The 24,710-nt window shown below is 46.8% G+C and overlaps 1 protein-coding gene, 1 long non-coding RNA gene and 1 pseudogene across 3 annotated transcripts in view; 2 read left to right on the forward strand and 1 right to left on the reverse strand.

Annotated features, from left to right (window-relative positions):
- The window catches only part of LPP (LIM domain containing preferred translocation partner in lipoma), a 688,992-nt gene extending 668,655 nt beyond the window's left edge, over window positions 1-20,337 (reverse strand). The window contains exon 1 of the mRNA XM_027109047.1: window positions 20,237-20,337. The gene's annotated coding sequence lies outside the window, so the exon portion shown is untranslated. The remainder of the gene's footprint in view (window positions 1-20,236) is intronic.
- LOC113621801 (60S ribosomal protein L28 pseudogene) lies at window positions 10,490-14,173 on the forward strand (annotated as a pseudogene).
- Window positions 20,246-24,710, forward strand: part of LOC113621810 (uncharacterized) — a 7,819-nt gene continuing 3,354 nt past the window's right edge. Inside the window, exons 1-2 of one of the 2 annotated variants that reach the window (XR_003433314.1) lie at window positions 20,246-20,357; window positions 24,167-24,341. This is a non-coding gene — a long non-coding RNA (uncharacterized LOC113621810). Of the gene's footprint in view, window positions 20,496-24,166; window positions 24,342-24,710 lie in introns of both variants that reach the window. The other variant, XR_003433318.1, reaches the window with a different exon arrangement.

Here is a 24,710-nt window from a genome sequence, read left to right on the forward strand (position 1 = left end):
GGCTGGATAAAAAGGATATATGTGGAGACAATAAAAAGATCAGCGGGGCTTCCCTGGTGGCGCAGTGGTTGAGAGTCCGCCTGCCGATGCAGGGGACACGGGTTCGTGCCCCGGTCCGGGAAGATCCCACATTCCGCGGAGCAGCTGGGCCCGTGAGCCATGGTCGCTGAGCCTGCGCGTCCGGAGCCTGTTGCTCCGCAACGGGAGAGGCCACAACAGTGAGGGGCCCGCGTACCACCAAAAAAAAAAAAAAAAAAAGATCAGCGGTTGCCAGGTTTTGGGGAGAGAGGTAGGTATGAATAGGCAGATGACAGGATTTTGGGGGCAGTGAAATAATCTGTATGATATAATGATGGATACATGTCACTATACATTTGTCCAAACCCACAGAACGTACCACATTGAGAGTAAACCCTAATGTAAACTATGGACTCTGGATGATAATGATGTACCGACGTGGGTCCACCAATGGCAACAAACATACCACTCTGGTAGGAGATGCTGATAATGGGGGAGGCTCTGCATGTGTAGAGGGCAGGCAGCATATGAGAAATCTCTGTTCCTTCCTCTCACTTTTGCTGTGAGTCTAAAACGACTCTTAACAAGTTAAGTCTTTCAAATTTAAAATTTAAAAAATCTTTTAAAGATATACAAAGGGTTTACTTCTCCAGGATTTTGCCACTGCCTGGACGCCTTCAGCTTCTCCACCCGGCCTCCCCGCTGGAGATGGCCTCCCTCCATCTCTCCTGGCACTGAGCACGACGCCGGACACCTGCTCGCCTCATCCTGGGTACCAGTGCCTGCCGCAGGCTTAACTGTACTTACTATGCCATGTCGTTACACTACTGTTTTCTGTAATTTATAAAACACATACTGCCCACGAGTTTGTATTTTTAATTCCTATAAGAACTTTTGGGATCCAATTTGTGTGAAAGTCAGACTGCAACATAATGTTGTATTATATGATAAAAGCCTCCAAGAATAAAAGCAGACAGTATATACCCCACTTATCAGCAACTCAAACACTGGTTCCATTTCTGAGCGTCACAGATTTCCTTATGAATGACTAGCTTTGGTTTTGTATCAATTTGCCCCCATCTTCTTGAAATCAGTTCTAATGATAAAGTTCCCTAATTTTCAAAGCTTCTTTTTTTCAAACATTTACTGAGAACCTACTACGTTTCAGGCTATACTAAAAGTAAGCATTTTGGCTCATGTAACTTTCACAAGGAAAATGGTGGTACTTTGTGAGTATTAAGTACGGTGAGGTAGCAGTGACCGCCGAACACACTTTACAGATAAGAACAACTGAGGCATATAGTGGAAGAGCCTGGATCCAAACCCAGATCTTCCAGAGTCCCTGACTGTTGCTCACTCATCCATTCAACAACAGAGACAAGATTGGGATATTTCCATGATCCTTTTTTGACCTTCTCTGGGCTTCCAGTTTCACGCAGCATCATCACTCCCCATTCAGGGGTCTCAGTCTCCTCTCATGAAAACAAGGAGACTGGATTATGGTGATACTTAAGCCCTGACACTTAAGCCCTGCTTTACCAGAGCCTCTTCAAATAGAAAAAGCAGGGAAGGGCAAGAAAGGTGGGTACGTCCTGCCCCATTTCATCCACAGCTGCTCCAGTTTATTCCTTCAGCATTACTTGTTGTAATAGGCTTTTCTATAAAGAATCCCTCCCTAACTATTGAAAAAAAAAAAATGAAAGTTTAGAGCCACTCTAGGCAAGGGAGATATCAACTAAATGCAATGTGGTACCCTGGGTTGTATCCTGCCAAAAAGAAAAGAGGACATTACTGGAAAAACTGGTGAAATCTAAATAGAGTCTATAGTTTAGTTAATAGCCATGTACCCATGTCAGTTTCTTAGTTTTGACAAATGTACCATGCTAATGTAAGATGTCAAACATGAGAGAAATTGAGTAAGGGGTGTATGGAAATTCTCTGTACAATCTTTACAACTATTCTGCAAACCTAAAACTATTCCAAAATGAAGTTTATTTAAAAAGACAAAAAAAAACAAAAGAACCCACAAAACCTCGTTCGTCTCTAATATCTTTTCCAAATCACAATTTGCTGACTTTATAAGGATAACACATAATAACAGCAGCCAATATTTAATGGATACTTGGCATGTGTCAGGCTCTGTTCTAAAGGCCTGACATAGCTCACTTGATCCTCACAACAAGGAGATAGGTAATTGTCTTATTCCCATTCTGTGGATAAGGCAACAAAATCCTAAAGAGACTGAGTAACAAGTCAAAGTAGTAATGGTAGAGCCAGGATGCAGCCTAGCTCCAAAGGCCATGCTCTTAAAGCGCTACACAGATCAAAGCTTTCAAACGTTTCTGGATTTTTTTCAAGTAGGCCTATATAACTGGGAAAATCCAAAGAACTAATCACAAAGACCAAGAGGTGAGGGTTATGTTTAATACAAAGAAGAGGAAACCAAAGGATTCTCAAGGTAAATTCCTACCTTTGGAAAATCTTTCCTGGAGCAGAACCAAACCTCACTGCCATTACCAATGGCGGCTCCACATGTGAATGACATCTCTGGGCCTGTGCTGTGTCTTCTGTTCCCTGACACATCATTCTTGATGATTTGCACTAGCAGCCCATGTTATGGCCTCTGGTGTGTCACTTGCCAGGCTTCCTGCTGACATTTTCATCCCTAAAGTGTCTGTCCAGGTAGATGGTGAAATGAAACATGCAGGCTGCCTTTTCTAGGTCTGCAAAACAAGCTTCAGCTTTCCAAGTGATTAGTTTTCCTAAGAGTCCATGCCGAGGACCTAAGAGTTCTAGAAAGCAAAAAACCTTCCTCTCCAATGTATAATGTTCCTCACTCACTATGGTTTCCATCAAGTGTCAACGAGACGTCAGAAAGCTTCTCACTGCCACTGTGGGCTCCCTCTAGGCAAGACTGGTCTCATTCATTGAAGAATATCTGTTCAATAGAGAAACAGTTCTGAAGAACAGATAGTCTCCTGAAAAGATCTGCAGCTGGCCAGGACCGCCATTCCCCAATCTGCCCCACCGTGGTAGTCATTTGTCTTTAGAAGGTTCCAGAGTGGACACCTTCCATGGGCAGAGCCAGAAGGAAAAAAGGAATCTAAGGGGGGGCTGGCTATCCAGTTGGGCAACAGGAGAGGAACATTTACAGCAGGGAGAGTGTTGGCAAAGAATAGGTAAGCTTGAGTGGCAGAGGAGAAGGAGGTATGACTAAAATATAACAGGCAATATAAGGAAAATGAATCCAGTTGGAGGCTGGGCATAGGAGAACCACACCTCCCATGTATGGACATAGAGCTCTGCCCATTGCCCATTTCCAGGCTCCAAAATATGTCTCATCAAACAGCCCAGACTGACTCCAGCAAATGTTGACTTAGCAAATGCTAACACTCAACATGTTTAGTTGAAAGGACCCTGAGAGCACACTGGGCCTACACCTAACATTTCACAGATGGATAAACTGAGGCTCAGACAGGGGAAAAACTCGTGCCCAGAAATAGAACCCAGATCTCCCCATTCCTTTGCCCGTGCTCCCTTCCGTACAGACATGGTTAACAAGGTGCGTACTGAAAGAACCCAAACTGAGGGCAAATCTCCCCTGCTATGGAGGACCAGATCTGTAGGTTATCCTCCACTTCATCCAGCATGTTCCATCTGCTGGTTGCTCCTGGACAGGAGAAAATTCGTAGCACTATTTCAAGTGAAGTAAATGACTTGTCAGGAAGAATATAAAGGGTAGCTTGCCTCAGATGGAGAGGATGATACAGATGGATAAGAATTAAAAATGCAGACACAGGTGACTCATCAGAACAAGGGACGCTAGGCTGGAAGGAAAGGTGGAGAGTGTGGGATGTGATGAGGCAAATGGAAACCGGACCTGCCAGACTGAAGCTGTCAATGAAGAAGCAGAGACGCCTCTTCACAAGGCAGAGGCCCTACCCCAGACGGTGTCAGGATGGCTTACAGAAGGGATCCCTCCCGCAGAGGGGAAGTCACTCGGTGAACAAGGCCTAAAGAGCAGACAGTTCTGCACCAAAAAATCTGCCGCCTCTTACCTCTCCAGATTTAGGCTATAACAAAAATTGGTCTAAGTTGTATCCACGTGCTGGGATGGCTCAACCAAATCAGCCATGTCAGAATTTCACAACTGTTCTGTTCCCGATGACTCTTCAGCAATCCTCCGGACCTCTCCACTTACACAAACTGTGTCTCTCTCGCAAGCCCAACTCTCCTCGATGAGGGAAGTTTGCTCTGATTTCACACCTTCCATCCCAGCCAAAAGTCCCTATGTCTGAAATCACCCACTTTTTTCTGCACACCTTTCATACAAATTAGAACTTCCAACCCTGTATGGGTTACTAGGGTGCATGCCTGAGTACCCCTGCTAGGCTGAGATGCTGAGAGACAGGATCCATGGCTCACAGTGGCTCTTCCCAAAGCACATTGATAGACTAAGGCCAAGAAACGTCCGGGGGCGGGGTGAAAGCTGGTGATGCAGAGAGTCTAGGATCTAAAACTTTGAGAACAAACCTCTCGGGAAGTCACAATGCACATTAGTTTCCTAAAGATTCAGAAAAGTCCCACAGTAAAGATACCCATTTAATTCTGTTTAACCTGCCGAACTTTCTTGGCGACAAGACCTTTTCTCATAGAACAATAAGGGACCTCAGAGCTTCTACAGGAGCACCTTATCCAATATTTCCACTACTGCTCGTCTCATACTAGACTACATGTCTTCCTTAACAGCAAGGACCTTGGCTAAATCATCATGGTATCTCTGACACCCAGCAGAGTGCCTTACAAGATGCAGGCCAAAAAATATGTGTTCAATGAATGCCCTAAATCCAGTCCTCTCATTTCTAAGATGAGAAAATAAAACCAAGTATGTCAACATGACCTCCTCTGTATCTTCCTAAGTGTCCAAAAGAATGTCTTACATAGAGAATGTGTTCAACAATTCTTGAAGAATGGAATGCAGTGGAATGCAATGGAATGCAATGGAATGCAATGCAATGGAATGCAATGGAATGGAACAGAAAAATTTCTCAGCTGCGCCCCAAGCCAGAAGTTCCCATAACACAATAGACTCCTACCTCTTCTCCTCCTCCTTTACCCAAGTTGGGTGTCAAGCAGACGAAAATGAAGATGACAAATCAGAAGAGGAAAGCCATGGGAAAACCAAAGGCCCTTTGGGGTGAGAGGTGGGGAAATGGTGTTTGCAAACTGATGGGGATAAACAAGACCTGTCTGTATCTAATTTAGACTTCATAAGATAGTTTGCTGAATGTTAATTAATACTCAGTGCTTGTTACCAACTCTGGTGATTAACTTAATTTTGAATTAAATAAGCAATAAATGCTTAACTGAAGTTCTATTAAATTTTACCCAGCAAGTGAGGTATATGAGGCTCTTAATTGACTTTAAACAAGATAGTTATGGCAAGTTAGTTGAACTTTTATTACCTGAGATAACTGCCTTATTAAAACTAAATTGACTACTTTATTTGATAGAGAAATATGTCACCTTCTTCCCATTTGCCAAAAACATGTCCAAAAAGGTTCATACAGTTGGTCTAAACGGCTTAGATGGGGTAATTTTGTTTTCTAGTCCTATTTTAATAATAAGTGTGCTGGGGACTTCCCTGGTGGTCCAGTGGTTAAGACTTCGCCTTCCAATGCAGGGGGTGCAGGTTCGATCCTTAGTCGGGGAGCTAAGATCCCACATGGCTCACGGCCAATAAACCAAAACAGAAGCAATATTGTAACAAATTCAATAAAGACTTTAAAAATGGTCCACATTGAAAAAAATCTTTAAAAAACTAAATAATCATAAGTGTGCTCATTTAAGAATGAATGTAAATGTAAGAGGCAAAGGGCTCTAGGAAGGAGTTATATATGAGACTGAAGAACCGGGTGATCATATTTTCTAAATCAAAACTCAGGACTCTGCTTTCTCAACGTAGGCTACTGATACAAAACATACAATATCACAATTACTGTTCAAATAAATGGTTGGCTCTGCTACTGAACAAGCTGAATGACTTTGGTAATTAATCTCTTTTTTCTAGATCTCAGCCACCACACATATTACACGAGGAGGCTGGAGTGGAGATCGCTGACTTTACTCACTTATTTTTTTCTTTGTGGTATGCATAGCCCCTGGAAGAGTGCCTGGCACATAGCAGGTGCTCAATAAACATTGAGTGACTGAATGAATGAATACATAAACTAAAGTTTAGGCAACTCAAAACACTAAACATTTTTAGCCCTTTCATATGACCCTTCTCCAGCTCAGACCATTTTTAAATATTGCCATTTGAGAATTCACGCAAGGGGACACACAAACTCTAAACCACTTCTCAGGATATTTTTTCAGTAATTAAAGGAATGCAAATTGAAACAATAATGAAATATGATTTCCTACATATTAATTTAGCAGAGACAAATATAAAGTTATAAAATTAAATTCTAGGGAAGACATGGAGAAACCAGTAGATTCACCCACTGCTAATGACTCTGCAAATTAGTACAGTCTTTCCGGAGGCTGAATAGCAACCAGCATGAAAAGTAATAGAACTATTCAGTACTTTGTGCCTATAATTCTCCTTTGAAAGAACTTAAAACTTATTTAGCCAGCTGATAAACATGTATTTAAGGTCTACCTGCTATGGGTCATACTCTATGGGGAAATACAAAGGAAAGGATCTTGGCTGTCTTACCATCTGGTGGGTGACAAGAGAGAAAAGAGGGAAATGATAGCATTTTTCAGCAGATCACATGGCAGGCTTCAGTGCTTTCCTACCCTGACCACAGAATCCTTTCCACAATGACATTACATGGAAGGCACTATTATCCTCTTTCACAGACGAGCAGTTGGAGGTTCAGAGAGGCTAAGTAACCAGTATGATTATATAACTATCAAGATACAGTGCCGTGATTTGAACCCAAACCTGTCTGACTCTCCAGCCATACACGCATTTTCTCCTACATCCCTGAGGAGATAAGATACATAGTCACATACCACAAAACACAAGGGACAAAATGGTAACCGATGTGCGGGAAAGTGGAAGTGCCAAAGAAATCACTGTCTTCAGGAAATAATTTAGAAGGAAGTAAAAGCTATTTATTTGTCCACTGATGTTTACAATGCATGTTTTAACATATTGAATTGTATTAAATGTCTTTAAAAACTAAAAACTATCCTAGTGTCCACACGGGTAAAGTCAGTTTCAACAAATCTTTAGTTATATAAAAGATAAATATAGGGCTTCCCTGGTGGCGCAGTGGTTAAGAATCCACCTGCCAATGTAGGGGACACGGGTTCGAGCCCTGGTCCGGCAAGCTCCCACATGCCGCGGAGCAACTTAAGCCCGCGCGCCGCACGACTACTGAAGCCTGCACGCCTAGAGCTCAAGCTCCGCAACGAGAAGCCACCGCAATGAGAAGCCTGCGCATCACAACGAAGAGTAGCCCCCGCTCGCCGCAACCAGAGAAAAGCCTAAGCGCAGCAACAAAGACCCAATGCAGCCAAAAATAAATAAATAAATAAAATAAAATACATTTATAAAAAAGATAAAGACCAGGCCAAAAGAAGAAAGAGCTTTTCTTGTAATAATATTAAGTGGAAGGAAACATTGTACACAGACGGAGAAGTGGACGTGCCCTTTCGGGGGGCTTAAGATCAGGGTTATGGTCCCCTAAAAGATCAGAGAGAGGTATTCAGGTAAAAGAGTTTTGGTGGGAGCTTTTCTGGCGTGGTTTTTTTTTTTTTAATGAAGCTGAGTAAATGTATTCTAAATGAGTTCTTTCTCATTGTCTTTTGATAACAGATTAATTAATGTTTAGAGGAGCTCAATTAGGTTTTTTTTATTACTAAAGATATTCTTAAAACTCAAGTTGTCATTTATTACTTCATTTATATTATTCATTCACATGTTCATTCAGCAAGCACTGATTAAATCCTTATCTTATATCAGGATCCACAATGGATTTAAGGTTATCAATAGGAATAAAGCTAGAGCCTGTCCTGGGGATCTGCGCAGGCTGGGAATAGGAGGAATCTAAAATTGTGCAAATAAAAACCTCAAGTTGAAGTCCTGGTTCAACATCCGGCTAGCTGGGGCCCTGAGCAAGTCATTTAATCTTTCTCAGCCCCACGTTCTTGATAGTAAAACTTGAACAATAATAATAACTGCTCACAGGACTATTGTGAGGATTTACCTGTAATTTGTAGGAAAACACATGATTAACTGTAAAGCACTATAAAAATGGCGACTGGTCGAAAGCATCATTAACTGTATGGTGGATTCCATTTTGATCAGGATCATGGAGGCTGGCCTAGGTGACAAAGGTCTCCCTGGTGAGTATTAACTTGCTGCTGCCCCCAAAATGGTTAGTCCCTCACGACTCTGCACGAACTATGGCCCACCATTCTCAGTGCCTAATCACCCATTTTTAATTCTCTCTGCCTTTTGTCCAATTTGGCTAAAATCATCCTGAGGAACCAAATGGAGAGAGGAACCCCAGGTAAGACCGTTATAAGTATCTTCTCCAAGGAAGGAAGAAAGGGAAGGAGGGAAGGAGGTAGGAAGGAAGGAATTTCAAAAAAAAAAGAATCAGGGTTAATAGACCTCAAAGATATTCTAGACCAAGTCTTCAACCACTGCCTGAGTTTTCACTGTAACATCCCAATCAGCCACTGCTTGAATATCTCCAGTGATCACAGATTCCGTAACTCTAGAAAGAGCCAATTTCATTCAGAGTTAAGAGATTCCATGGAACTCCTAAAAGATAAAAAGTGATGGAGATCTTCCTCTTGACAAACGGCTATCTCAGCAACTAGGTACCTGTTACTCTGGGCAGAGGATGGATCACCTGGGGGTTATGATGGAACCAGGGCTGTGGACTCTGTATGTGTTACCTGCTCAGGGCCTGGGTTTCCTCTTGTTTAAATGAGGAGATTGGGTGACCTCTATTCCACCTGTGAACTGTCCCTCAGAGCCAATGCCTCAACCTCATTTCAGCTTCCATTTATCTGGTACCTGGACTACAGCAGCACATCTCACCATCTCCAGTACCAGGCCCCTCCAACCATCCGTAACCCATCACTTTTCTAAAGCACAGATCCAATCATCTCCCTTCCCTACGTGATGCGCCTTTCACAGCACAGTCTCAAGTCCTCAGTCAGCAATCTAGATCTTTGTCAATCCACATCCCAGCCCACCCCTGCACCCTCATTTCCATGGCCTCTCTACTCCACAGCCCATCCCCAATGACTCCAGTTTTCCAAGGTGCCATGCACTTTCTCACCTGTTCGTGTTATTTCCCTTGCTCAATGACCCCCCTCCTCCTCTAGCCCACTAGACAAATCCCCACTCATCCTTCAAGGCCCAATCAAATGATAGTCCTTTATCTGTGAAGTTTCCCCAGGGTCCCTAGAGTTAGTCATCATTCAATTAGAGTCACCAGATATTTTTTTCCACATACTTTTACATCCTCTCTTGATTATTTAAATGACCTCTGGAGGCAGGGATGGCACCGCATTCACGTTTCCATCCCCCAAGCCCAGACTAGAGTTTCACTCATTCATTCACAGGTACACCCAGCACCCGGTGTGGAATGAATGAACACACAAACACATCAGATCGATGGACAGATGTATCTGGAGGGTCCTGTCCAGCTGTCATTACTGGAACCCTCATAGTTTCCTATGAAGTGAAGCTGCTGCAGCCGAGAAGAGAAGTCCAGTTTGGAAACAACCAGACTACAGGAAAGCTGACCTGCCTTTCACCTCATTCTAAGAAAAGGTGCCGCTTACCCTCCAGGTCACTTCAGAATTTGCCTTTCCCATGAAGTCAGGGCACACCCTGCCCTCTGGGTAGCAACTCCCTCCTCCAGTTCCTGAAAATGATTCATTTTCATATCAAACAAGACAGAAGCTCTAGGTGCCAATTAAGTTTTTTTAATTTCTGGTTGTTTTTTTTTTTTCTTCCTGGAAACTAAACAAGAACCATATTCGTTGGAAACTCATTAGAAGAATAAGTTACTCTGGTGACCTCTTGGCACAGAACTTGGTACCGCATTAAGCTGCCACAGTTACAGTTAAAGATCTTTATTAAGATGGGCCATCGGCTAGAAAATAATAGATTTAAAAACCCAGCTAAATTACACACATGAGGACTTCCCTGGTGGTCCGGTAGTTAGGACTCTGCGCTTCCACTGCAGAGGGCCCAGGTTCAATCCCTGGTCGGGGAACGAAGATCCCACGTGTGGTGTGGCCAGAAATAAATATATAAAATACACACATGGACAGAGGTTCAATCTTATTTCTTAACTATAAGTAGCCAGAGCAATTTAGCTGCCCCATCATATCCTAGGCTAAGCCTTCCTGTCCTTCCATGTTTAATCCAAGGCCCAGCCCTTCCAATAAGCTTCCTCACACGTTCCAGAGAACTCAATAAGTCCTCCATCCATACCACTCTCCTGGCGTTTTTTTTGTATTCTAAACAGGTACTAACACATTTTTATCAACCTAATAAAGTCTAACTGCCTACAAGCTAGACATTCCCTTCAAACATCCTCAAACTTTACCTTTATAAAAGCAGTTCACTGAACAAACATTTCTTGAGCACCTAGCATCTCCTCTGACAAAAACAGTAGACATTTGTTGACATTTGACTTTAGTCCTGGTCTTATACATATTACTTATACCAGCGGTCCCCAACCTTTTTGGCACCAGGGACTGGTTTCCTGGAAGACAATTTTCACACGGACCGGGGTGGGGGGGATGGGGGGGGCGGTGTTGGTTCAGGCGGTAAGGTGAGCGATGGGGGGCGGCAGATGAAGCTTCACTCCCTGGCCCACCGCTCACCTCCCGCTGTGGGCCCGGTTCCTAAGAGGCGGCTGACCAGTACCGGTCCACGGCCTGGGGATTGGGGACCCCTGACTTACACAACCTCACTCAGTACTAACAAGTAGGGTGACCTCCAATCAGAATACCTCTGAGAGTGGAAGGGGACGCTGTATATACTACACCAGAACACAGGCATAAACCAGGGCTGTCCTGGCAAAACCAGAAAGTATGGTCCCTCTACCTCTGCATCAAGTACTGTTGCTACAGCCATTTTTACAGACAAGGAAATCGACACTAACATTAAAGACAGGATTCCCTTAACGCCCAAAAAGCGGTCTCCTGAAAGTGCCAAGGAATTCGCACTACACATGCCCACGGCCATCTTCTCCGAAGCTGCTGGCTGATGGCCTGAGTGACTAAGGAATGCCGACCACGGCTGCAGCGGAAAAAGTGCCCACTGTGTGCACTGTGGGGATGGAATGAGGCCAAAGCACCCTTCTTGAAGGACAATGAAACACCTCTGCCCTGTCCTGACCCTCTTGCTTACCTGCCCCGTGAAAGGTTCCCATACAAGTTTCTGAGGAAGGCCTGGAACCACCCCTCAGCACCAGCTTTCCATGGGAACTACTGGAGACTTCGATGGGAGGCCGGGAAAGAAGCAACGACTGCACTAGAAGCAGAGCGCAAACACAGCGCAAACCAAACCCCAGAGAGGCCCCGCCCCCCGCCTGCCTCTTTCCAGCCTCCGCAGCCAGAGAAGCTGCCGCCATGTCCGCGCGCCTGCAACGGCTGGTCGTCCGGAACTGCTCCACCTTCTTGATCAAGAGGAACAAGGAGACGTACAGCACCAAACCCAGTAACCTAAAGGCCCGCAACTCCTTCCGCCACAACGGGCCCATTCACCGCAAGACTGTGGGTGTGCAGCCGGCGGATAGCAAAGGGGTCATGGTAGCGATGAAGCGGTGATCCGGCCCGCGAAAGCCGGCCACCTATGTGCGGACCACCATCAACAAGAACGCCCGGGCCACACTCAGCAGCATCCGGCACGTGATCCAAACGAACAAGCACCGCACAGATTGGCGCCTGGCCGACCCCTGGGAGCCAGCGCCATCCTGCGCTGCCAGAAGCCTGTGACGGTGAAGAGGAAGCAGACCTGCCCACCAAGAGCTCCTGGGTGACCCCCTTCCCCAAAGCAATAAAGATGTCAGCTGATTTTTCTCAGATAAAAATACATTTAAAAAATTAAAAAACCAAGAGAGAGTTGGAGGATCACAACGGAGAAGAAGAAACACTGGACAGCCATTCACTGGTGACAAACCATCCCTCTGCATAGCCTGGAAATGCCTGTGAACGACTGTGGTACTCGCCCCACTTCGCAAAGTAACTGTTGTCAACAGTGATGCCCTCATGAATAAGAAGTCTAAAAATGAGTAAGTAAGTACACCAGATCGGCCGTGACCACCTCAGGGAGCACCCTCCCTTAAGTCGCACGGCTAAGACTTGAACCTGGAGCTGCCTGGGTCTAAATCCCACAGTCTCCTCTAGAAGGACAAGGTGCCATTCCTGTGGGCTAGACACCTTGCTGGGCACCAAGAATTAGCCACGTGTACCCACTGCACGGCCACATTACACACTATACGACCATGTTTAAAGCACTGTCAGAGAAATGTCTGGTTCTCACAGATGCATTGGGATAGATCACATGATCTAAAATCGAAGGTAACTGAGGCTCAGGAATGTTCTGGAACTTGCTTAAGATCACAGGGCTAATGTGTGACTCAAACACAGGTCTTTGTTTTCTTACACCAAAAACCAAGTTGGTGATGGTACTGCTGAAATGATAGCATCTGAAGCCCGTATCCTCAGGGCTCTGGGGTCTCCAACCAGATTCTCAGGTGCCTTCCAAAGTCACAGACGGGCAGCTAATGCTACCAATTACCACACCATGAAATAATAACAGTTTCTCACCTGTGTATAGGGCTTGCTAAAGACTTTCACATCAATTATCTCCTGCTCACCAGCAGAAGTGAAGGAAGGAACAAGACAGGAGCTTTAGAGCTGAGAGTCTGATTCTCGCTGTACCACTTAAGCACCCCAGGGGAAGTTCCTTCACCCCTGAACTTTTACAAGATTGATCCTGCCCACCCATCTCTTGGATGGCAATTGTGAGCTAAGTAATAAAAAACAACCGTGAAATGCATTCGCCACATAAAAAGTGCTACAAAGGCTACGAAACGCTAATGGGTTCTATGAGATGGGCTGTGATGGGGCAGGTTTAAGACGGAAAGAAAAAACAGCAGGATCTACCCGGTAAGGGATCTAATGCTGGCAGCCTGAAAACTTTTAGGAAAGCAAAAATAAGTAAAAATAAAAGGGGAATGAGGGTGGGGGCCGCCACAGGCAAAGAACCTTAAAGTTATCATGCAGAAGCTTGGTTCCGGCAAACAAGCGACAGGAATAAATAGCAGAAAAAGAAAGAAACCCCCAAAGCACTCTCAGACTGAAAATGAACCTTCTTAATCACTTTGTTTTCAAAGTGCAAAGAACAAGGTTCAAGCCCAGTAACAACGATCTCCAAGTTAATAGTCCCTCCCAAATTCTCCCAAGCAAAGCCCCTGGGGGTGGGGTGGGGAAGGAATGTGTCCAGCCAGGCTCAGCAGAGAGAGAATGAAAAACACCCTTGAAACAGAGCAGGAAAGGGAGTAAGGGCCACACCCAACTCCAGCTCAGCGGACAAGGGTGTGACTGAGCACTTCCCTGGGGCCTCAGTTTCCTCACCGGCAAAAGGAGGAATCAGGTCGCTCTGGCCACCAAGGCCCCAGCCCACAATTCTGAGGCATGAACTTGCTGCCAGCCTGTTGCTTCCACTGCCTACAAGCTTTGGTGCCGATAACATACTTTTTCCAGTCAAGGCTGATAAGCTGGCAAATAATTGGAAGGACAAGAATAGGAACTAAGCTGCCTGGTAAGATTCTAACAGTAAACAACTTTTTCCCTCTCTACTCTGCTGACCTGATGCAGGCCGGTGTTTCCTGACCTGGAACATTGCAGCAGCCTCCTAAGCGGTGTCCCCGCCTCTGGCCCAGAACTGCTATCACTCTGCCACCAGAGTTCTCTGAAACACAGACCCAACGACACCCTCCTTTACTCAAAAAGTAACAAAAGCCCTCCTGTTCCCTACCCACCACCACCGCTGCCATCATCCTTAGCTCAAGCTGCCAGCCCTTTACCCTCTCATCCTCCCTGGCCAGTCTCATCTTTCTCAGTGATCTCCAAACACACCCCCCAAACACTCTTAGGCCTCAGGCCTGTGCCTGTATATCAAGGTCTCTCTGCCCAGAAAGCTCTGTCCACCATAATAACCCCTACTCACCCTTCAAAACCCAACCCAATGTCTTCTTCTCCATGAGCGTTTTTTCCTGTTCTTCCAGGTAGTCAGTCAGCCATTTCTCACGGCTCCCATTATTTCTTTGTTCATCACTCTAGTAGGGCCTTCCCATGTTCTATTGCAGTCTGTCTCCTAGGCTGGAATGAAGATCCTTGAAGACAGAGCCTTAGCTGTCTTTGTAAGATCAGTTTCCAGCATTTCTGTCTGGCATGGGGTAATCATTCAGGACCCGAATGATGTGAACTGAACACAAGAGACAGAGATGCATGTGATCACACACATAAGTGGGGTATAAGGGGCTAAGAGTCTGGGAGTGGCTTCTGGCACTAGCTGGGTTTTCTGTATCAGTAAATGTTACTCATTCTAAATGAGTAAACAAGCAGTTACTAAACATCTTCAAGGTACCAGAGATGAGAGGTATTCAAAGAAGAGAAAGCCAAGGTCTTATTTACTTTGCTGGGTGCCATTCCTAGGATCTGTCTTCTCGCCCCTGAAAATATCTTACCTGTAAGTTATCAAAATGCAAATAACCCACCTGAGGTGGGTAGGTCACAGAAAGAACCTTAGTTGATCCCTCAGAGTCCTGAGCCTGAAAGCCTTCTTGGAGGAAGAGGTCTGCATGACCTAGGGAAGGCCGGGATCCAACAGGAGCTATCTGGCTCGACTCCGGAGAACATTGTCCCAGGAGCCATGGATCAAGGGCAATGACTGAGATCAAGACCCTCCATCACTCCTCTACTTTGTTATCCTATTTCCCCAACTGCCTCTCTACGGGGTACCTCAAATCCTTATTACTCCAAGAGACTGGGGAGAAGGCAATGTTGGGGGGAGGAAGCAGATGTTTGCTAGAGAAGCTCTGTCCTCTCCAGTTAGCTTTGCAGAGCGAAGACACCCAAAGGGTAGAGGGAATGGCAGCATCTCAAGAGAGCCCGGGCTGAAGCAGCACCAGTATGGAAGTGAAAAGCCTGCTTGCCCAGGGAAACCCTGGATTATGGTCCTGCTGGGGCCCAAGGAATGGGTACTGAGTTAAATTCTGAGGAAGAACATTGAAAGACAGTGGTGACTTTGTGAAATAAAATTCATATTTCATGGCAAGGCAAGAAAATTTAAACATAAAAATGCTTCCCTGCCCTTTGGTCCCCTGTCTCCCCGCACTGCGCATCGAGTGTCTGCATTACCGAGTGTCTGCGTTACGATTCGACCAGACCTCCCCCAGGGGCAGGAATACCTGCTCAACCGTCAAGAGCAACACGCTCCTAGCATCAACCAGACAACGCCTTAATAACATTCCTTCTTGATGTTGCAGGGGTCACATGACCCACCAGGATGATGCTTAGATCTGCATTAAGTAAACTGTTGATAATATCAATACATCACGTGATGTACAGCCCTCTGTCTCAAAAAGCTTATATAACCATGCCTTGACTTCTAACAGGCGGAACAGTTCTCAGAGGGTTCTGAGATGCTCTTCCCGGGTTATAATGCTCAAATTTGGATCGAATAAAATTTTCCAGTTCTTTTTTAGATCGACTGATTAATTTTCATCGACAATTTCCACTTTTCCTTCTGTGGGCACAGAGAGAGCGGTGAAGATCACGGAAAGGTTCTAAACTCGCCATTTCACTCAGTAGTTGTGTAACCTTATTTAACCAAACTCATTTTCTCATCTGCAAAATGAGATTGATAATCATAAAACCTACTTTAATAAATCAGTATGAGAATTACGTAAGTACACGGTAAGTACTCAAATTTTTTAAATTATGTTATTATTATTAAGAAAGAAGGATCGAAAGGTAAACGTTTTCTAGCCTCAATTTTGTGGTTTACCTGCTTCCAAGCATGAATCTCATTAACCCCCTGGCCACCCACCCACCCTATTTGTAGAAAGTCAGGAGAGGTGAGGTCCTCATCAATGCATCAGTGTCCTTCCCCATTTCTATGACTCGCATTAAGAAGGCACTGCCATTTTCTCCACACATCCAAGCCATCTAGAGCAGACTCCCACATCACGATTCCATTCCTTCTTCCCTTCCCCACCTCTGCTTCACACACACCTTCAAGCCCATGGATTTCCACCCAGATAAGCTTCCTGCATGCATCACAACTTTACCTCCCCTTTCCTCACCTCGGTTTCTTCCAGCTGGGTGCTGCCTTCCAATGCCATTATCCAGGAAAAGTCCCCACCCAGCAATGCACACGCTGAGCTAGGACTCCTAATTACTGCCCAGGGTCAAAGTCTCAGCTCCACTCAACCACTTACTAAATACTTTACTCTTCTTCCTGGGCTTAGCATCCCAATACCTAATCCCACAGATGCTTCCAGAGCCCTTGCCCAGCCTTGTTTTCGTGCAAATCTCTAGAGAAGCCTTTAATGGCCTCTAGAGCCCACAAGATAAATTTAAATCTACTTAGCAAAGAATGAAAGTCCTCCCTTTTCCCATTTCCCACCACCCTGTTCATGCTGGCCATGCAAAAACCAGCCTCAACCACCATGCTCCTTCCCTACATTTGTCTGCATATGCCTAACAGGTTCAGCCCTTACCTGTTGTTCTTCCACTTGGGCGATTCCTATATAACCCTAAAGATTCTCTTCAGACACTGCTCCCTCTGGTAGCTTCCCTGAGGTGGAACGACATCAGTGCAGCAGAAACATAGCCCTCAAACAGCACCACACACACACACACACAGGTGCTCCCCAAGAACAGGGACCGTGTCCTCCTCATCTTTGCACTCCCAGGGATAGCCAGCTCCTGCTTCACAGAAGGGAGGCTCCAGAACCTGTGTGCTTCATCCACTGCTCCTCTCGTTCTGTGTAGAAACAGCAGCATGCTCCGTCCTCTGGTTTTATTATGTTACCCGGCATCTTCTATCTCGCTGCCCATTTTCCATTTAATGCAGCAAATCTCTGGGCTAAGGGATCCTCCCAGTCCTCATGAGTTACATTCTGCCCTTGGCCAAACCCCCCTCAAAAAAAAACCCCACCATCATTCCAGCATCTTCAGCCATAGTTCTGAAATCAAATTCAATTTGACCTTCCCATTCCTAATTAACCCATGCTAGCTCCACAGCAGGGTAAAGTCAAATATTAACATCAAGAGGCAAAGTACTAGGCTGTCATTTTGAGCACATTTCTAATTAGCTCTGTGACCTTGGGCAAGAGGTAAAGTCGAGATGACAGGATCACCAGGCCCAATTCTCAGGGGACTTTTGAGACTCAAATGGAATATCTGATGGAAAACTTTTATAAAGTGCAAAGCACCGGACATTCATAAAGGATATGATCAACAAATTTTATCAACTCTTAACCCTCAAGGGTAAGATGTACCCTTATCAACTTAGAACGAAGCGCTGCTCAACTATGACACATCTGTGATCATAAGACAACCCAATTTCAGTGATATTAAAATGGGAAAAAGTGTACTTTTTATATGCCTCAATACATACAATGTACAATATATATGCCTCAATAAAATAAGGAACCTGCCGTAAAATACTCATCTTTGCCAATGGCACATAACAGACACTCAGTAATACACGTGGGGTAAATGAGCAACACCCCACCGATAATATTCTTAGGCCAGATTATGGCCTCTCTCACTGGAATGGGCAGCAGAAGGCCTCCCAATGCCAGTTCCTCTCCTCTCACTCATGTCCCAGCCTGCTCAGAACCCTCAAATGATCAAGTCATATCCATGCCTGGCATTTTTAAGGACCTTCATAATGAAGCCTCCTTTCCCATCTCCCACTGCCTGGAACTGACTGTCCACTGGCATATGTCACTCGAAGAAGGGTCCTACTCAGTCTGTCCCAATCATAGTAACCAGCTCCACAGCTGTTTCTCCTCCTTCTGTCAATCCCCAAAGCCGGCTCTAGGCCTGCCCGCTGCTTACAAGGAGCATGACCCTGGGCAGCTGCCTGACCCAAAGGCCCCAGGCGTGCACCCCTACCATTCAGACAGCTAACCCCGGCTACCTATCTCGCATCTAGAGTCTACACTCTAGACTCTGCAGGCCTGGGTGTTGGTGTTGGGAGACTGCCTTGCAAAAATTAAATGCAAGATACACGTTCTTGCACCTAGAGACTGTCACACAGAGTGAAGTAAGTCAGAAAGAGAAAAACAAATACCGTATATTAACGCATATATGTGGAACCTAGAAAAATGGTATAGGTGAACCGGTTTGCAGGGCAGAAATTGAGACAGATGTAGAGAACAAACGTATGGACACCAAGGGGGGAAAGCCACGGAGGGGTGGAGGTGGTGGTGTGATGAATTGGGCAATTGGGATGGACATGTATACACTGATGTGTATAAAATGGATGACTAATAAGAACCTGCTGTATATTAAAAAAATAAAAATAAAGTGTATTCTTATACTGAGATAAAAAAAAAAAATACACATTCTTCCTTTTGACTGAGCCTGGTGCAGGCAGAGACCCTGAAAGGAAGAAGGCTGGTCATGGGGTACAGAGAACCCTACTGGAAGTTCTGGCCTCCCACCGGCTACCATCATTCACTGTAGGCTTTAGAACTGGCACCCATCTTCTCTGGGCTTTTATTTATGTTTCCCTATCCGTAAGGGCAGGGAGGGTGAGGATGCAGGGGAGAGGAGAGTGTTAGCTGCTTTCTCTCCTTCCGCTTAAAGGCTTTCTTAAAATGCTCTTGTGCTGGGGGAGGAAAGCCATTGCCAAGTCAGTAACACCTTCGTGAGAATGAGTTCTATTGGTAAGCAAGCATTAGAAAAGGGGGAGGAGGTGGAAAGAGAGACGGGATTGGACACAAGGTTAAGCGAGTCTGGTCCTAGAAAAGCAGCTCAAACGTGAACCTACATTTTTGCATTTTGTGTTGAGGGCCAGCAGACATTGGATCACTGGGAAGGGAAGGGAAGCCACAAAGCTCTTTCAGCTCCCCCAGCACCTCAAAGTCCCAAAGACACCCCTCAGGCCCAATTCCACTGATTATCTCATCTCCTGTACCCATGCCTCCCAACCCTGTGCTCCCAGCACAGTAACAGTTAGAGCTCCATCCCCACTCTCCACATTTTGAAGCCTGGCTGGCTTCAGAAAACCCCCCATCCTTCCAAAGCCTCTGATGCTTCCTGAGGGACGAGGAAACCAAACTCTTCTCCGAGCCCCTTGAAATTTTACCCTTGCCTTTTCCCCAGCACTTAGCACCTTCAACCTTGGGTCACGTCTGGTTCCTCGGGTTTGACTGTACGCTCCCTGAGGGCAGAGTAAGGGCCCTAAATGCATCTGACCCAACAACCCGGCATGGCGCGGTCTCACAGTGGGCGCTGGAAAACTGCTTGGAGAAAAGGAACTAGGAGTCGGGAGCCATTTATTTTAATTATGGCTCAGCCTCTAGTGAGCGACTTTGGGGAGCCTCTCCTCCTCTCTGGGCCTCAGTTGCCCCAACTGGAAAATGGGGGAACTTGATGTGAGGGCTCCTAGGCCCCTTCCACTGTGACAACTGTGATTCCGCGAAAGCTCGGAGCTGCTGGGTGTGGCCCCGCCCCCTGGGAGCCCTGAAAAGCCCGGGCAGGGGGCGCGCAGGGAAGGCCTCCACCCGCGCCCAGCCCCCGGTCGACGCTTCCCAAAAAACAGGGGTCCCCCTCCCCCACGCGTGCACCCCATGATTACGCTGCGGCCGACACTTCCGCACCGCGGGCCCTGCGGCCCGGCCCGGCCCGGGCGCGCGCTCGGCGCCCCGCGCTCCTGCCACCCCGGAGGCGCTCGCGCTCGGGGAGGGCTGGGGGTTCCCGAGGCGCCCGCGGGCGGAGAGTGGGGGGAAGGAAGGAGGATTTGCAACAAATACCTCGGGGAGGAGGCGGCCGGGGCAGCGGCGGCGGCGGCGGCGGCTGGAGGCGGAGGCAGCGGAGAAGGAGGAGGTGCCCAGGCACTCCCCCTCCCATTGTCCCCAGGCCCGGCCCCGCGCCCCGCACCGCGCCCCGCGCCCCCGGCCGCGCAGCCAGCCCTTACCTTGCAGCGCCTGGCTCTCCCCCGCTCGCTAAAGCTACTTATCCCAGGAAAGCTCGCACGGGGCCCAGGAGCGAACCCACAGACAAAAAGTGAAACTTCGGCAGGGCTGGAGCGGCTGCTGGTTGGTGCCTTTCCCCCTCCTTCCTCCCCACCGTCCCCACCCCCTCCCCTCGGTCTCCCGTGCGGTGCCCTGAGAGCTGGAGGCTGACGTCAGGGGCCTGAATTCCTGACTTTGCCTGCACGCATTTGTCCATGTAAGGTATGGGAAGGCGGGTGCCCGCGGGGCCGCCGCGCCGCGCTGCGCTCGCCGCCGGGGGAGGGGGCGCCCGCCGCGGGCCGTGGCCTTGCCCCAAGGTGGGCGCGCTGACGACAGTTGATTTCCTGGGAGGAAGGGAAGACGCGGGGATGCGGGGAGACTGCAAAGGAGGAAGGGAAAGGGAGCTGTGGAGGTTTTGCCTGCACTGGAGGAAGAGGAAGGAGACGTAGAAGGAGGAAGCGGCCGGGGCGAGGGGCTGCCGAAAAAATGGGGGAACCTGCGTCCACTGTTAGGGCACCAGATTAGGGGGCTGAATCTGAGCAGACGAGATCCTGCCGTGGAATCCCCTTCAGAGATCTTCCTCGTGAGCCCCGCCCCGGATTCCCAGCGAGTTTCAGAGCCGGCCCAGACCAACTTCCAACCCGTCCACTTCACACATGGGAAAACTGGAGCTCTCGGAAGAGAAATGACTCCTGCAAGGTCATGCCCGCCACAGATCCAGGCGCGGGACCCGGATGCTCGGCCTCCCAGCTGTGTTCCTGTCTCCAGGCAGAGCCCTGACTCCCTCCTTCCCGCGGAGCAGTGAACCAGGCTAGATGTCAGCGGACAGCGAGGACCATCCTGGGAAGAGATTCAGAGCTTCCCTGGGCCCCGGAGGGAGTCAGTTCCTGGAATGTTCTAATTGCCAGTAGCCCTGGATAGCCAGGCCTATCAGTTGCTTCAAGGCAACTCCCTCTATCCGGTGCTCAAATAAACGAAACCCTGGAGTTCACTTCACAGCCCTGCCGGAAGCCCAGAAAGCTTATTCTGTGCTTACAGCTTCAAAAAAATCTGTGAACTGGGTGAAAGGCAAGCCTGTTCTTGGAAGGTTTGAGTGGGACTTCTTTTCCTCAGACGGTTGTAAATGTGAGCAACCAGGGGACCCACCAATAACTGTGTCAGGGGGTTAAAATGTTCAGCTGACATTGCCTGGAAGACACTCCAAGGCTGGAGACTGTTGCCTTGTATTTCTAATCCTACCGATGTCCTCACCTCAGCACATCATAAAAGCACTTTCTCACTGGTTTATTAGATCTTGTTAGGACAAATTATAGTCCATCGTTTACATCTGAGGTAAAAAGTCAGGTTAAATGACTTACCCAACACAAAATAAGCAACAGAGCAAGCACCTGAACCCACCTCCCCCCAGCCAGGTCACCTGACTAATCCCATGATTTTTGCACCCAACAAGGAGGCCCTGACCTCCTAATTTCTGTTAATGAATGTTGAGAGTACACCATGAGTTACTAATTCATGAAACCTCCAAAACTTGGTTCTTTGGGGATTTGGTGGGATTCTTTTTGACCAAGAATTAAACGGAGAAACACATTTCTGCACTTACCATTTATCGAGCATCTTCTTAGTGCAAAGTCTTTGAATCCAGACATTCTTGGGTCCAAATTACTCCATCTCTCTTGCTATCAGTTTCTCATGTACTCATACAAAAAATATGAAGATAGTAGTAGAGGTAAGGTCAAGGGTACCTATTCCATGCAATAATGAAATATTTTTGTCTTTGCAACTAATGTAGTTTGAAATAGGAAACATGAGCTCTTAAAGAGATTTTATTCTGGGGCTTTAAAAAATCCTTCTGTTACACCACAATTCACTTACTCTGTTCTCAACATTTCAGCAAACCCACATTCTGAGTGCTATTGTTTAACATGAAAAACTCCTGGTATCACACCAACTAAGAATAGATCCACCCATTCCCCATTGGACATAACGGGACTTGAGCAGTGCTGCTTTTTTTTTTCTTCCCCAGTAACCCACTCATAAAGAATAATAGGGTTCTAATGAGGATTAATAAGATTTAATAACGTATAATTAGCATTCATTTCCTTCATCATGCACATTGTAAGAGTGCAATGTTAGGGCTTCCCTGGTGGCGCAGTGGTTGAGAATCTGCCTGCCAATGCAGGGGACACGGGTTCGAGCCCTGGTCTGGGAAGATCCCACATGCCGCGGAGCAACTAGCCCCGTGAGCCACAATTACTGAGCCTGCGCATCTGGAGCCTGTGCTCCGCAACAAGAGAGGCCGCGATAGTGAGAGGCCCGCGCACCGCGATGAGGAGTGGCCCCCACTTGCCGCAACTAGAGAAAGCCCTCGCACGGAAACGAAGAGCCAACACAGCCATAAATAAATAAATAAAAATTTTTTTAAAAAGGCAAAATTCCTTTAAAAAAATTTTTAAAAAAAGAGTGCAGTGTTAGATCCAGAAATGCTCCTAATTATGTTGAAACTGTTGTATGAGTGTGTTGGGGAAGATCACTATGTCTCTCCTCCTGAAATATTTATGAATTGCTCAGGTGGGCCTAGAGTTAGCACAAGCATTATATAAAGTTAATCACAAAAGATCATTTCTGCTCAGGAGGCACTCACCAGGAGTGTAAGAGGCAAAGTCATAAATTGGATGCTTGGGCGAACCGCATGCAGTGTTGTCATCAGTGCAAACCCAAATCAAAAGCCTCCTCATTTGCTGATCTGGTTTCTTTTGTATTCACACTTTTCTCAACAACCCTATTAAAACCTGCTGCGTGCAGGGACTTGGGAAAGAAGGGAAGGCTGTGTAAATCTGCAGCCTCAATGCTAGAGAAATACAGGTTTACCAATTCAGAGACTAAAAGAAGCAGGGAATTTCAGGTGGGGCGGAGGGCATGTGACTGGAGGATTGCCAGTGATGACACCAAAGACTGAACAACACTAGGCTGTGTTCCCACCATTTGCTTGCATCCATGACAATCCCGTTCCCCAAGGCCTTTGTGTAGCTCTTGTCAGTCCTTTCTCTGTCCTCATATATGCCCAGCAATATTCTAAGGATTTTTCATCTGCATTTCACTTAACCCTCAGAAAACCCTTCTGAGGTTGGCATTATTATTTTCTCTAGCCCAAGGAGGTTAAGTAGCCTGCTCTTAACACAGAGCTAGTACCCGGTTAAACTGAGACGCCCCACTGAGCCCAGGCAGCCTGACTCTTCCCTTACCCACTGCTGAGTGGCCATCTGGTCTCACATTGAACATTCCAATGTGCAGAACTCATAATCTGCCTATGGCTGACCAAGAGGAAAAGATATGAAGAGGCTACTGGAGAAATAATAAGAACAGGGACCCTGAAGATGGAAGGTAAATACCAACCCTATGTGGCCTCTCCCCAGCCTGAAACCCATCAGGCCAAACTCCTCAGTGTAGTTTGCATAGCTCTTCAGCCTCGTGTCTGCCAGTCCTGAACCCTCCAGCCAATTGGAGGTCTGGTGGTTTCTCAAACACCTTAACTGACCCTGCTTCTCTGCCTTTATACGGGTTCTTCTTTCTCCCGGGCACTCTCTTTCTTCTCCGTACACCTGGCAACCCTTACCTAGCTTCTTCAGACTCGCCTTAAATATCACGTCCTCTAAGAGGCCTTTTTGCCCCTCCCGCCACCTCCAGTGGATGCATTGCCCCTACAGAGTGATGGGAGCACTGTGCTTACCCTCAGTCCCTGCGACTCTGCATGATGTCACTGGTCACCTTGTCTTTCTCAGCTACTGGGCTGAGCGTGCAATTTGTCTCTGAGTCTCTGACAAAGTGCCTGCCGTTGTCAATGTAGGCATTCAACTGTTGTGTTCTGTTTTTTTCCTTCTTGTTCCTGGTCAAAGGAAGAGGAAGATGCAGAAGGTAAAAGGCCTGGGCATTTAAATAAAATCAGATAACTTCCTCAAGAGATGAAGACTGGATGTAAGCAGACCAATGGGAAGGAAGAGGAAGAATCAACAGAGCCTGGCCACTTGGAAACAGAAGCAGGATGGGCATGGGGAGGCAAAGGAGAGGAAGGTTTGTAGTCCTTTGCTTGTCCTAAAACTGCTCTGTAACCTCATGGCAAGTCACTTCCTCTTTGGTCTCGGTTTCTTCATCCACACAGTTAGGTTCTCAGACTTTATGCTCTCCAACACTCTCTTCAATTTGAGGCTACTTTCAACCTGTTGACCAAATTCATCTTCCCAGAGCATAGCATGCCGCATTATACTCTGAACTTGTAAAGGTTCCATGATATCAACCACATTAAGTCCAAACTCCTCAACTGCCCCTCCCTGGTTCCATGATCAGCTTTTTCCAACTGTAGACTGTACCTCCAACCCTCCACCATCACCACCACCACACACACACACACACACACACACACACACACACACACACACACAC

This window comes from Aethalodelphis obliquidens, unplaced genomic scaffold (assembly GCF_003676395.1).
Source record: "Aethalodelphis obliquidens isolate GAN/ISIS:26980383/991018 unplaced genomic scaffold, ASM367639v1 scaffold1, whole genome shotgun sequence".
In the NCBI taxonomy this organism is placed as follows: Eukaryota; Metazoa; Chordata; class Mammalia; order Artiodactyla; family Delphinidae; genus Aethalodelphis; species Aethalodelphis obliquidens.